Here is a 12,316-nt window from a genome sequence, read left to right as displayed (position 1 = left end):
TGGCATGAATACATCACTATAGATTTAACCACGTTCTTTCTAAAATTTTATGTGTATGGTTGTTTTGCCAGCATGTATGTCTGGGCACCACATATGTGCCTGGTGCCAGTGAGGTCAGGGGAGGTGTTGGATTCTCTGGAACTGGAGTTACAGATGGTTGTGAGCCATCATTAGGATGCTAGGAATCAAACATGGGTCCTTTGGAAAGACCAGTCAGTACTTTTACCATTTAACCACTGAACCATCTCTCCAACACACATAGTCTTTGTTTTTTTTTTAATTCTGTTTACCTCTATTTCAGAAACGTTTGTTAGAACATAATGTATCTTTTAAATTTCAAAATAAAACATGTTTTGAGTATAAAATTACAAAAAATACTGAGTCATATTTCAAGGCACCAAATGGTAAAAAGTCTACACTCAGTGAAAACTGTCATAAAGCAACATGTACAAAGAAATCATTTTATCATCTGTCTATCACCTAACTACAATCTGTCAGTTATTATCACCATCTACCTTTCACACACATACATAAAGAAAGCTACCTACACTAACTTATTCAAATCCTAGGAAGGGGTAGGTTTATTACAGCTGATCTTGGTCTCTTTGTCTCCAATTTTATTTTACACAGAGGATGCACTGCTTGCATTAGAAGTGTGTTTTAAGGTCAAGAGTATGGCTTCCTCTCCTGCATGGGTGCTGTGGATAACTTATGTCAGGACAATTTTAGAATCTTTCATTGGTAATGACTGAATGGTTAAAACCATTGCTGTATCGCCTCCATCCTTTCTCTTTGAAAATGTTAACTGATAATTTACCAAAGTCAATGGGAAAACAAGTGAACAGAAGGACAAGAGAGAATCAGTTCACTTTTCTGAATGCATGAAACAATCAGAGAACACTGAGCTCTTGGCCAGCTGTCTGCTCAAGCAAGTGGTGGAGAGCTGCATCCTGTCCTCAACATGGAGAGAAGGTACATCAGGGATGGAAAGGATTTAGATGACTCTTTCCTCAATCATCCTGGACCCCCTCTCAGAAATCTGTTTCTAAAAATCTCAAATTTATGGAAGGATGTGTAGGTTCTTCTAAGTGATTCCTATAGTTCTCCCCTTAGTCTGTGTGGTGAGAAAAATGAATATCTTCATTTAGAAACTATGATACAAAGACATAAACAATCTGGCTAGCAGTTCCAATTGGAATTGGAGTCGGCACTGTGGCCCCAGACTTGTGCTGGTAAGGGCTGTTTCATATCACTTTCCATTTTTCAGCCTCTCGCATTCATAAATGTCCTCATCTCTAGTGACAGCCAAGCCCATCTTCAAACTTTCTGTCCTATCAAAAGTTGTGTGGACATATGTGGGTACCCAGGCAATAAAGTAGAGGGGTGGTCCTATCTGCTTCTCTCTTTTCTGAAAGGAGGTTGTCACTCTTTTTTAAAGGGAGGTATCCAATTTCAAAGTTAAGTACAATAAGTAATAATAAAATAAACACTTCTAAGAATGTAGTATAGTTAAAGCTATGTAAATATACTCTTTTCTCTTTCTCATTCTGTTTCTCTCTCTCCCTCAAAATATCTCAATATCCTATATTCACTCTTCTTGTTGACTGTGGGTAACTGAAACTCCAGAAAACTAAGCGAAATTACTGGAGGTGATTTGGAGGGCCTGGGATTCAGGAGTGGGGGACAGAGAAACAGGATAATGAAGGAAGAGAAAGAAGTAAAACAAGTGTTGAGTTTGTTGGACACAATTTCAGATCAATCCTCCCAGGACACTTTGAGGAATTACAAAGAGCTAGCCTTAGGACTGTCCCACTCAAGGATAGTAGACCTGAGTTTAAACACCAATGGCCATTTCTTGGCCCTTGAAGATGTTCAGTGGGACTGACAAGTTGCCAACATTTCTGCAAGCAGACTGGCTGAGCATGAAGCTTTTGTGATACAGAAATCCATTGGTAGAGAAAGAGGAGCTCAGAATAGGTGGGGACACTGTTGGCCTATGTAAAAGCCACATGCCAGAGCTTCAAGAAAACTCAAGGTAGGCTGAAGGGGGGGCGATGGCGAGGGTCCTAGAGCTATGCATCCTACGGTGACCTTTTAAAACAAGATACATTGCTTTCCTGTGTTCTGAAAGGAAAACCAGCATACTCAGGAAACTTCAAAGACTCATCCCAGGTTAGTGGCATCCTCAGGATTCGTGATTTAAAAGCCCTCCAAAGGCTTTTTAGAAAATTTAAATTTAGTTATATTCATGGGTGTCTTGCTGGTTTGTATACCATTTGTATGCCTGGTGGCCTTAAGGGCCTGAAGATGGCATCAGATCCCCTGGTACTGGAGGTAGAGACAGTGGTGAGCCACCATGTGCATGCTGGTAACTGAACCTAGGTCCTCTGGAAGAACAGACAGTGATCTTAACTGCTGAGCCAACACCTTAAAATCTTGAGATTCAGAGATTTAAAGGTAGAGAAAACACCATTCACAAGTCAGTTTATCCTCTGGAGAAGACTGAGATCTGGAACCTGTCCACTATCAAATACCTAGCAACCAGCTTTCCCACAGGTCACTGTGTAAAGCCAAGAGAATGTTAAGTTGCTATAACAAAAAGGACCTAATAAGACAGACATGTATTACTCTCTCGAGTAATGGGGTAGTCAGTGTATGCTTGGGGGGGTAATGTGCTCTACAAAATCCTTTAGGGACCTAGATTCCTTACTATTTATTTACTTATTTATTTATTTTTAGATTCTGACATCATCTTGGGTGATTTCCTTATCTGGGTGACCAAAACTAGGTCACTGTCCTATCCAAAAGCTGACCAACAGATGTTGGGGAGAGACAATATGCAAAGTCTAAAGCTCCTTTTATTGCAAGTGACATTTGACTAGCTCGCAGCCTCTAAAATTCTATTGTTGTATAACTTGTCACAGATTGCTTATAGCTGCACAGGAAGTTGAGAAGTGCAGTCTGTGGCTTGACATCTTTGTTCCCAGGAAAGTGGGCTCTAGATGCCAGCCAGCAGTCTCCAGGATCTGCAGCTCAGTCTTGCTGATCGCTGGAGGTGTCACTGCTGTCATTTTGGTTTTGTGCCTCCTTAATCACACCTGTTCCAGCAAGGGAGAAAGGGGAGGACTGAGAAGACCTCAGCCAGATGGCTGAGTTAGACTCATTTAGTTACCCTAGGGAGAGAAATACCATCCAGCGGGATCCTTTAAACCTATCCAAGCTGAGGCATTACAGCGAGGTACCGGCCATCTAGGAAAGACTCTCACTATGAGCATGGGAGGCAGTTAGAGCTGTCCTGAAGAAGGCTTAGGTTGAAATTTAGCATCAAAATTTCTAAGTGTAGATGAAGAAGGAAAGGGAGACAAATAAAAAAAGAACCACAAAAGAAACTGATAGAACTCAAACCTGTGTTTAACCAGACTGTCTTAGCGTGGGGAAGGGATGGATATGTCTGCTCCTCATCCCTGAGATCCAAATATACCCATCTTGGTGAGTTGTCCATCAGGCTAAGCCTAAATTTTGCCTCCCATAGGCTGAAACTGAATGAGCATAGTCTGCATCCTCTGCCAAGATCAGGACGAGTCCAAAGGCCAAGTTGGTGCTGAATGTTAAGGATCCCAAGGGCCCTGGTACAGAAACATGAAAGTCCCACAAGTTCAAATGGAACAAGTTCAGCAGGAAGTGCCAGGTAGAAGACTGGGTGAGAATGGCCTATAATTAAACAAGATGGAAATGAAGGTGAGATGGGCAGTTCCTGACCATAGTGCTGAAGGTCACATGAATTGATGGACAAGGTTGGTGGCTAACTTGACAAGTATGGGAAAGGGAAAACCAGACACGAAGCTTCTCCAGTGCAACTTTGAGAGCCAAAGGCAGGGAGCCAGATCCCTATTATTTCTTGAGTAATATGTCACCCTCAATGCAGTCTCTGGGCAAGGATTTAAAGTAACAATTTAGAGTAAATCATAATTAGAAAGCTAATTAACTGAAGCAATGCATAATAAAACACATAGGCCTTGAATTGTGCGTCTGAAGCCAGCTGACTTTTGCTTTTGTTTTTTTTTTTTCCTTCTGGAAGGGGGGACTATAGATTATATCTAAATATATCACAGTAACCCTAACAAATAGGCATGGGCACAATTAAGCCACTCGACATAAAGCAAAAAACTTCCCCAATGTCAGCAAGCAGGGGAATTTACAGAAGCTTTAAAGCTTCTGTAAAACCTAAAAGGAAACTCTAATCAGCAACCCTTTGTCCTTTTAATGAAGGCCGGCAGCTCTCATATATTCATATACATATATATATATACACACATATATATATAATCTTTGCTTTGCAGTACACAGAAATAGCCTCTGAGTATATTGTTTTCTTTATGCTCACAACAGAATTAGCAGAAAACCATACATCCCCAAACGATGCCTCTTGAGTTCCTTGCTTTTAAAATATTTTCTTTTGAATAGATGAGAAATCTTCAGTAGTATTTGAATATGCTCACCTGTGAGGATAACACACTCAGTTTCAGAGATGCAAAAGAAATAGGCTTTTCCATATATTTTTAAAGACTTGGCACACTTCTATCTTTATGGCTGCACACAACTTTGTCCCTGACAGAACAGCAAGATGGGTGGGGGTTGTCTTTGTATTCTACCTCTCCTTTCATGTCATCACCATTGTCATTGTCATCATCATCATCATCAATCATCATCATCATAGCTGCCCTTCTCATCCTCATTGTTTATTGCCCTCCCACCCAACTCCCCAGGCTCTGATACTTCCTGATGATGTGCTGCGTGGTATACATGACCTAGAAATTTAGATTCTGCAGTCACACTGCTTGAGGTCATCTTGCAGTTCTGTCTCTAATTGAATTGTAGAAGCCATTTAAGCTCCTAGGTTTCCTATTCCTCATTTGTAGAATGAAGAGGAAATGGCTGGGTTGATTGTGAGGGTTGTGCTAACATCAATAAGCCTTTTAGAACAGTTCCTGGAGCACAGGAGGCACAATGTGTGAAATGGTTTTCATCACTTCATCTGATTGCTCAGCACGTCTCCAACTGTACCCCAACCTTGCCTAAGCTATGAGCACTTCACCCTTATACTATCTTGTCTGCTGGGAGGCTCAGCTCCCTTCATGTCCTTCTCTCAGCCAGCTGATGGGAAGAACAGGTTGAGCATAGACTGGAACAGGGCTACTAAATTTGAACACTCATGCAAATTATGTGCTGACCTTGTTGAAATGTAGGATTGGATTTAGCCAGTCCAGAGGCTAAAGATGTGCTGATACTGCCCTGTGGACCACATTGGGGAAAGGAAGAGGCTCAATTCATCAAAATCCAGGTTTCTGTTCATTTGAGGGCTTTTGGTCTTTATGAAGATTTTTCAACTTCATCCAGTATATTTAAGCTACACATTCTTTATTGGAGTGATACAAATATTAAATTAGTAAATATATACAAAATATTTAGCAAAGTGTCCCACATTTAACTACCAACTTCCAATGACTGGTAGCTATTAAGTTGCTGAGAACAGGTTGCTAGCCATTAATGCCCAAGGACAATTTCATTTTAAAGAAAGCTACCTAGATGAGGGGAAATTCACTGCCTTAATCCCCAACTGTATTATCAAATAAAGAATTATCAAGTGTACTACCAATTTCCAGGCTGCCAGAGACAAAAATATACAAATCAAGTTTTGTGATTTCTAAACAAAGTGCCCCCCTTCGACTCCAGCATCACAGAATGTGCAGCCTGAGGACAACTGTTTGGAGCCCAAATTAAATATTATGGTGAGTTATTTCCCACCTAAAATAATCAAACATCTAAGCCAGTGGTTCTTAAACTGTGGGTCATGATCCCTTGGGGGTCAAATATTAGCTATCTTGCATATCAGGTATTTACATTATGATTCATAGCAGCAACAAAGTTACAGTTATGATGTCACAATGAAATAATTTTATGGATGGAGGTCACCACAATATGAGGAAGTATGATCTAGAAATGATCCAGATGGAGCCTGGAAGAATCCTCCTAGTAACTGAGGCAGAGTGAAAAATCTGCAGAAATCTTTTTGGCTAGTTTTCAGAGATGAGTGCCAGAAGAGACAGCTGTACATAAAAGACCTCTGGTATCCCATAGAAGAGTGGTTCTCAACCTGTGGGTCATGAGCTCTATGGGAGTAGAAAAACGCTTTCACAGGGGTCGCCATACCCTGCACATCAGATAATTATATTAGGATTCATAAGAGTAGCAAAATTATAGTCATGGAGTAGCACCAAAATAGTTTTATGGATAGGGGTCACCACAAGGTGAGGAGCTGTATTAAAGGATTGCAGCATTAGGAGGGTTGAAAACCACTGTCATAAAAGGGCATTCCGGGAACACAATAGCACACGGTTTGGGGTATGTTGATGAAGAATCTGTCTGGGGCCGGGAAAGAGTCAAATTAGAGAAGCAAACAGTAGAGAACTGATGCTCTCATAGGGTCAGGAACCCTGGCTACTTCCACAGCTACAGGGACAACCAAGCAGTACACACAGCATTGGGCAGAGTACCCCAAAGGTTTGCCTCTGTAGTGGGCAAGGGTCATACCTAAACCAAATACTGCTCCCATCCCGCCTAAAAAGAAGATCATAAAAGCAAGACCTAAAGTAACTGACTGCATCACAGGGGGGAGGGCATTCAACACTCAGTGGAGTAGAAATGAAGAGGTCTGGCATAGGATCAGATTATGAAGAATGAAAAGAAAGAAAGAAAATACAGTATGTAATAAAGAGAAAAAACAACCCTTAAAAACCAATTAAGAAATGACATTAATGCTAGAATTAATGGAGAAAACAGTTATTGTATGTATCTAGATGTTTAAAAAAATTGTCACAGACATAAAAGATATAAAACGACCCAAATTAAACTTTTAGAGATGTAAGCTGTGTCTCAAACAAAAAAAAATGTGCTGGATAGGATTAATATCAAGTTAGGCACTATAAAAAGAAACAATCGGCAAAACTACAAGTCTATGAGTAAAAACTATCCACAGTAAAAATAGAGAAAAAGAAAGTTTAGGAAATTAACATAAACCACTAAATATGGAACGATGTGGAACATTTTCTTTTCTTTTTTTTTCCAGCCAGTCATGCACTTTATTGCCTTCCCATTGGGCCTTGACCACATACTTGGGAAGTGAGTACAGCCTCTCTCCTTCCTCTGCTGCTTCTTGGTCTTCAGCTTCTCTTCATGTTTGGTGAGCCGGTGGAGCATGACTGTAGTCTTCTTGAGTCGCAGGTCCAGAGGTTTGCACTTCTTACCCTTGTAGAATTTCCTGAGGTTTACTTTTTGAGTCTGGTTAATTACAGTGAGGACACAGGCAATGGACTTGTGGATGACTCCTATCTTGGAGAGTTTGGACGCATGGCACCGCCCCTGACGATGCGAAGCTGGGACAGCTCCACCTTCCTGGATTAGGCACTGGTAAGGTGGACACAGAAGGATCCCCGGGGCTTGCTAGCCAACCAGCCTAGGCAACCAGTGAGCTCCACACTCAATAAGAGAATCTGTCCCGAAAATTAAGGTGGAAAAGCAATTGAGGAAGACACACAATTTTGGCCTCTGGGCTTCTTATGGAAATACATATACATCCATGAACACACATAAAATATAATTGACTACATGCTATGAATTTGTACCACTGTAGATAAAATGTGGTAATGTAAGTTGGAAAGGTAGAGATGGAAGTATATAATTACAAGGCTCATCTATAGCAAATAGCATAAGATCATTGGAACATCTAGTCTGATAAGTTAAAGATGTTTTGGTTTTTTGTTTTGTTTTGTTTGTTTTTTTGGGGGGTTATTTTTATTTTATTTTATCTTTTGGTTTTGATTTTGGTTTTTTGAGACAGGGTTTCTCTGTGTAGCTTTGGAGGCTGTCCTGGAACTTGCTCTGTAGAAGAGGCTGAACTTGAATTCACAGATATCTGCCTGCCTCTGCCTCCCGCGTGCTGAGATTAAAGGCCTGTGCTACCACCATCCAGCTTAAATTAAAGGTGTTTACTCTAAGCCCCAAGGTAATAGATAACTGAAGCAGTGAGTGTTATAGCTAATAAACTACAAAAGAGAGTTAGTGGAATAAAAAGTTAATTTAAAGAAAAGAGAATAATAGATGGGACAAATAGAAGACAAATTACTAGACAATATACAAAAGCCTTAACACATGATAGTTGCATAAATGTAAATAGCCTAGATCAATGGAATCGAATTGAAGACCCTGATATTAACCCACACACCTATGAACACCTAATTTTTGACAAACAAGCGAAAATGGAAAAAAGAAAGCATCTTCAACAAATGGTGCTGGCAAAACTTGATGCAGACATGTAGAAGATTGCAGATAGATCCACATCTATGGACATGTACAAAACTTAAGTCCAAATGGATTAAAGACCTCAACATAAATCCAGCTACACTGACCCTCTTAGAAGAGAAAGTGGGTGGTACCCTTGAACAAAGTGGCACAGGAGACTACTTTCTGAACATAACACCAATAGCACAGACCCTGAGATTGACAATTAATAAATGAGACCTCCTGAAACTGAGAAGCTTCTATAAGGCATAGGACACAGTCAACAAGACAAAACAGCAGCCCACAGAATGGGAAAGATATTCATCAATCCCACATCTGACAGAGGGCTGATTTCCAAAATAAACAAAAAACTCAAGAACAAGTCACCAAAACACTGAATAAGTCAATTAAAAAGTGGGGTACAGAAGTAAACAGAGAATTCTCAATAGAGGAATCTAAAATGGCTGAAAGACACTTCAAAAACTGCTCAACATCCTTAGCCATCAGGGAAATGCAAATAAAAACAACTCTGAGATACCATCTTACACCTTTCAGAATGGCTAAAATCAAAAACACCAATGACAGTTTATGCTGGAGAGGATGTGGAGAAAGGGAAACACTCCTCCACTGCTGGTGGGAGTGCAAACTTGTACAGCCACTTTGGAACTCAGTATGGAGGTTTCTCCGGAAAATTGGAATCAGTCTACCTCAAGATCCAGCAATTCCACTCTTAGGCTTATACCTAAAGGATGCACATTCATGCAACAAGGACATATATTCAACGATGTTCATAGCAGCATTATCTGTAATATTCAGAACCTGTAAGCAACCTAGATACCCCTCAAGCAAAGAATGGATAAAGAAAATGTGGTACATTTACACAATGGAGAACTATGCAGCCAAAGACAATGAAATCTTGAAATTTACAGGCAAATGGATGGGACTAGATGAAACCATTCTGAGTGAGGTAACACAGTCACAGAAAGACAAACATGGTATGTACTCACTCATATATGAATATTAGACATAGAGCAAAGGATTACCAGACTACAATCCATACCTCCAAAGAAGCTAGAAAGCAAGGATGACTGTAAGAGAGAAACACATGGTTCCCCTGGTGAAGGGGGAAAAGAAAAAGAGATCTTGAGCACATTGGAAGCATGGGGGAAAGGGGGAGAGAGGTAGGAGAAAGGAGAGAAGAGGAGAGGGGAAGAGAATATTAGGGATCAGGAAGATTGAGTCAGAAGATGAACAGAGGAGAGCAATAAAAGACACATCAAGAGAGGGAGTCAGTATAGGTTTAAAGAGAAATCTGGCACTAGGGAATTGTACAGAGATCCACAAGGATGACCCCAATTAGGAATCTAAGCAATAGTGGAAAAGCTACCTTAAATGCCCTTGCCCTATAATGAGAATGATGACTACGTTAAATGCCATCCTAGAGCCTTCATCCAGTAGCGGATGGAAGCAAAAGCAGAGATACAAAGCTAAGCACTGATCTGAACTCCTAGAATTCAGTTGTAGAGAAGGAGGAGTGACAAACAAAGGGGTCAAGACCATTCTGGGAAAACCCACAGAAACAGCTGACCTGAGCAAGTAGGAACCCATGAATCCCAGTCTGATAGCTGGGGAACCAACATAGAACCAAACCAGGTCCCCTGAAATGTGAGTGTTAGCTAGGAGCACTGGGCAATCTATGGGGCCTCTGGCAGTGGAACCAGGATGTATCCCTAGTACATGAACAGACTTTAGGAGCCCATTTCCCATGGGGGGATACTCTCTTAGCCTAGCCACACGGGGGAGGTCCTAATGACTTGACAGATTTTGATGATCCCTCATGGAAGGCCTCACCCTCCCTGGGGAGTAGATGGGAGATGAGATGCTGGGTTGGTGTGGGGCATAGGAGCATGGGAGGGAGAGGTAACTGGGATTGATATGTAAAACAAGATTGTTTCTAATTTAAATAAAATCTATATAAAATGTAAATGGCATAAACACTACAAACTAAAGGTAAAAAATTATAAGAAGCAGAAACCACTACAAACAAAAGTAAATTAGAAATCACTTTAGAACTAAGTGAAAATGAAAGAATAGTTTTACAAAACATGTGAGTAGATTAAATCAATGCTTGGGAGAGATTCCGTAATAGTAAATATGCATATTAGAAAAAATAAAGGTCTTGATCAAAAGTCCTAGCTTCAACCTTAGGAATAGGAAAAAAATGAAACCCAAATAATTGAAAAGAAATTAAATACTAATGATGGGACATCAAACAATGTAAGAGAAAACAGAAAGTAGAATGCCATAGAGAAAAATCCATATAATAAAAAATTAATTATTTGAAAAAATCAATCAAATTGATGAATTTTAGCCTGACTAACAGAGGCAGTAAGAAGATAAGGAGGGGATTGTGAGGTAGGAACAATATAGGACATCACTACTGATCCCATTTCATGCTAAAAGATTCAACAACTCAAATAAAATGCAGTCTATAAAAGACAACCAAATTTCACTCATGAAAAGACTAGATAACAGGGATTGTTCTAGATAAATTATAAAAGTTGAGTTTATAGTTAAAGACCTCCCCATGGGCAGACTCCAATGATTAAATGAGTTCATACTGAATCTATCAGTCATTTAAAAAGAAAACCAATGCCAATGTCTCTCTCTCTCTCTCTCTCTCTCTCTCTCTCTCTCTCTCTCTCTCTCTCTCTCTCTCTCTCTCTCTCACACACACACACACACACACACGAAGATGAAATGAAGGATGGACTAATTTCAGACCTATTCCATGAGCTAAATATTACCTTGAGATGAAAACCAAAGCTACCATAGAGAACAAAGCAAAAATAAAACTATAGATAAACAAATATCTATCACAAATGTAAATGTCAATGTGAACAGTAGCTTAGCAAATCAAATCCAACAGCATAGTAAAGGTGAAATAACTTTATGATCAAATGGAGCTTATTAGAACAATGTAGCATGATTTAACATTTCTAAATCAATATGATTGTCATTATTATATCAGCAAACTTGAAATGAAAAACTATAAAACCACCTCAGTAAATAAAAAAACATTTGAAAAGTTGAACATTCATTTTTGATTTATAAAATGTAACTTCTCAACAAAACAGGAAAAACATCTATGAAAAATTAACACCCAATGTCATCTTTGATGGTACTCTCCCCTCTAAGGATGTAGATCAGGACTTTGATGTACATCCTCATCCTTTCTTCTCAACAGCATACCAATGGTTCTAATCAATACAGGAGGGTAGTAAAAAGAAACAAAATGCATCTGACTGGAAAGAAAGAAGTAAAACCCCTTTTACTCACAGTTGATATGACAATCTATGTAGAAAACTCTGGGATTCTATAAAAAAGAAAATCTTCCTGGAACAACTATGTGACAGTTTCAGTATAGCTGAAAAGTTAAATAATGTACTATATTTCTATGTATCAGCCTCAAATGGTCATGAGTAGAATTTAATAATAATTCCATTTATAATAGCATCAACATGCAAAGTAATAAGGGATAATTGAAAATATGTGAAGGTATGTACATTGAAATTATAAAACATTATTATGAGGCATGAAATATTAAATTATCCATGGGTTAAAACCTCCTCTTGTTAAGATACTGCTTCTCCACAACTTGTTTTTTAGATTTAATGAAATTGGTATCTAAATCTCAAGAGAATTTTTCCCCTTTTGGTGCAAATTTGATTTAGAAATAAAAGAGATTGAGAACACACAATAAAAGGACTTTGAAAGAGAGCTAAATTGAGAGGACAGATAACAATAGTTGATTTCATGACTTATATAACTACATTCTGTAGGCTTTATTCCTGCATCATGTCAAAACCCTAACTTTAAAATCAGTTTAAATTTAGTTTTACCTGATGATTTGCTTATAACAATAAGATGTCTAAGATTTCAATAATTTTATTTATTTAAAGTATTTTGTATTTATTAA

General features: G+C 39.1%; 1 pseudogene; it reads right to left on the bottom strand.

Moving 5' to 3' along the window:
• Positions 1-7,066: 7,066 nt before the first annotated feature.
• Positions 7,067-12,316, bottom strand: part of LOC101827363 — a 30,623-nt pseudogene continuing 25,373 nt past the window's right edge.

This window comes from Mesocricetus auratus, unplaced genomic scaffold (assembly GCF_017639785.1).
Source record: "Mesocricetus auratus isolate SY011 unplaced genomic scaffold, BCM_Maur_2.0 Super-Scaffold_4256, whole genome shotgun sequence".
Classification (NCBI taxonomy): Eukaryota; Metazoa; Chordata; class Mammalia; order Rodentia; family Cricetidae; genus Mesocricetus; species Mesocricetus auratus.
This window is presented reverse-complemented; position numbering and strand designations above follow the sequence as displayed.